Source organism: Hipposideros armiger, unplaced genomic scaffold (assembly GCF_001890085.2).
Source record: "Hipposideros armiger isolate ML-2016 unplaced genomic scaffold, ASM189008v1 scaffold_357, whole genome shotgun sequence".
Taxonomy (NCBI): Eukaryota; Metazoa; Chordata; class Mammalia; order Chiroptera; family Hipposideridae; genus Hipposideros; species Hipposideros armiger.
In genome coordinates this window covers 461316-464636 of record NW_017731707.1, presented here as the reverse complement: position 1 = coordinate 464636, position 3321 = coordinate 461316, and positions in this window count along the sequence as shown.

Below are 3321 nucleotides of genomic sequence, written 5' to 3'. Positions count from 1 at the left end.
AGTGTTTCTGCAAGAATCGTTTATGTAAATTTTGGAAAGCAAAGCCAGATTTAGAGTTTAAGAAGGGATCAGCAGTTGATGGCTCATGTACATTTTTAAAAGACTTTTCACTGTAGAGGTGAGCAGAGAAATGGCATAAGGGAGATACAGGGTTTTAAGAGATTTGCTTTTTTCACATTGAAATGAGTGATCCATTGGTGATGCAAAGTAGACAGAATAACTGAAGGTGCAAAACCCATGGAGGCAAGAGGAGATGGGACCCAACACTGGTGGGTGATAGGCCTGAGAGACAAACTCCTGCAGTGAATCTCTATATATCTATATATCTATATATCTATAAGGAGTGAAGATACCTATACAGATGGCTTGGTAGATTTTATGACAGAAATTTGGAGAAGCCCCACTGAATAATGTCGGTTTTGTTTATGAAACATAAGGGAGGGATAGAGGGGAGGTAGGAGATGTGAGGAGAGCAGAGACAACATGAAGTAGTTGTCTCCACAATTTGACTGCAACCCGAATGCAGAAATTAAGTAGTATTGCGGGAGTGTTGAATGTCCACGTGAGGTTTGTAATTATCAATGAAAAATATGACAGCCTGGTTGTATCTTTCTTCAACATTGTTTTTCAGAGATTCTGATGTGGTCAAAGAACAGTTGCAGTGCAGTTAATAGCACATGTGAACTAAAAGGATAAGATATTTGAAATTTGTATTTCAGAGGTGGTTCAGTTTATGAGTTCTAGGGTATGGCCATGGGAGCAAGTCACTGAAGAGTAGAGGAAAAGTTAAGAAGTCAAGGAACTGAGAGGAAGGTTTTAGTCTGAGTCATTCACATAGAATCTGAAATCACAGAGCATGATGACAAAAATAGGAGCGGAGTGTGAGCCAGGGACTAGGCTATCTGTGAGTGAAGAGGTATGGCCAAGAGATCAGCAGATGGCAGCAACATGATTTAGAGAGATTTATATCCAGATGGCATGAGTTTTAAACGAGCAGAGGTCTCTGCAGAAGGACAGCAGGGAGCAAGGAGAATATGTACCCCATTTATTGGCCCTGTGGAAGGTGGGGTGCGAGGGAAAAAGCAGATGTCATTTGAGAGGGTAAAGTGTCCTCAACTGGAAAGTCAGTTTTGAGTCAAAAGACGGAATGGAAAGTTTCCAGAAGATTGAGACTGTAACAGAGGGTTTTGTTATCAATTGTTGCTTAATAAACCAAACCAAAACTCAGTGGCTTAAAATAACAATCTTATTCTCTCTCAAGATACTGTTGGTTGACTGGGCCCAGCTAGGTGATTCTCCTGATTCACATGATGTTGGAAGGGGCTGAAGTCATCTGGGGCTTTGATTGGGCTGGAAAATCCAAGTTGGCTCATTCGCATATCTGGTGCCTTGGTGGAGATGACTGGAAAGTTGGGCACAGCAGGAGACCTAGGCCTGACTACCTGTCTGTCTTCTATCTATCTATCTATCTATCTATCTATCTATCTATCTATCTATCTATCTATCTATCTATCATCTATCTATCTATCTATCTATNCCAATGGTCTTAGGCGACCCCTGTGAAAGTGTAGTTGGACCCCCAAAGGGGTCGCAACCCACAGGTTGAGAACCGCTGCCCTAGAGGCTGCCCACATTCCTCGGCTTGTGTGTCCCTTCTAGCCAGCAATCACATCTCCTCCTCTCACTCTTCTGCCTCATTCTTTCCCTTATAAGGACCCTCATGATTATGTTGGACCTACTGAAATAATCCAGGATAGTATTCCCATCTGATGACCCTTTAATTTAATCACAGTTGCAAAGTTCCCTTTGCCGTGTAACGTAACATAGTCACAGGTTCCAGGGATGGATATGTGGGGGACAGAGTTGGGGGACATTATTCTGCCTACCTCAGTAGTAATAATATTAAATTTATTTTGTTCTGGTAAATGTATGAAAATTAGTAAGAATCTATATGTATCGATGATACATATGTAATATGCATATATGACTAAATAAATTTATTAACTAGTTCTTTAATCATGTTGAAAAACAGGCTTTTCATTTTATATATGTACTTGAATCATTCAGGGATGTACATTTTCATCTTTTCAGATCCATGATCGAGATCCACTTTTTTATGTCCTTTTTTCTTTTCTAGCACCTAGTAATAGTAATAATTCTATATATATAAGTTTTCAATAAACATCATTGATTAAGTTGACTCTGTATTCTTGAAGTAATCACCTCTCCAAGGCACTTGCACATTTGGAACCTAGTTTTTTTGGTAAACAAACCAATTTCTGGTTTTCTGGGTACAAAACAATGAGAGGAATAAGAAAAGTTCACATGGAAATTCATTGGAATAAACAATTTGTAATCATCAAGTCAGCAAGCCAGGTATTAATTCTAAGTTGCTATTTCCATACAGTCATTCATTTATTCAACAAATACTTATTACTATTTATTGATCTATGATCTAATCCTTTGGGATATAACTGAACGACAATAAGATTTACTGCCTTATTGAGCACATTTGAGTAAGAAGGACAAACAAGCAAATAAACAAACAAAGAGCTGCTAGGTACTGTGGAGGAAGCAGATAAGGAGCTGGACAGACAAAAATGGCAGTGGGGAAATAACTTGATGGAACATTGATGGGAAGGCCACTTTTGGAATGTGATAACTAATCGGAGACCTGAAGATAAGATGGAAATCATGCCAAGAGCCAGAGGAGGAACTTTTCAGGCAGAGGGGGCTACAAGTGCAAAGATCTTGAGACAGGCTGTGTTTTAGGAAATGAAAGAAGGCCAGAGTAACTGAAGCCTAGTAAGCAGGGGAGAGGGGCAAAACAATGAAGTTGCAGAAGTAACAAAAAGTCCAATGAAGTAGAATGTGGGGCTTTAAGCCCTCTGTGTTATTCCAGAATTAAAAACCAAGTGGGAAATAGGATTCAGGAGTCCGATTCGATGGAGATCAAAATAGCTGTATTACTGGGTCTTTTCATTGGAGAATAGCGTAAAATGGGCTTCTAGTACTGCTCCCGCTGCCATCATCCTGAATGAATTTACTCCCCCTGCTCTCCTAAGCAGACTGAACTGCAGGCTTCCCCCCAGGGGAAGCTGTTTACTAAAGGGCAAAGGAGAATGAAGCCATTCAGAAAGAAGGAACCGGAGGTCTGAGCCACACGTTCTCAGTTCCGAGTCCCTGTCTCATCAGTGAGATAATTCCCTCTTCCTCTCAGGAAAAAAGGGGTACTAAGGAATGATAGTGGAGGGAGCACTTGCTGAGAGAAACCAGGAGTATTTTCATGATTTTCTTCCTGCAGAGAGAAAGCTCTCTCCT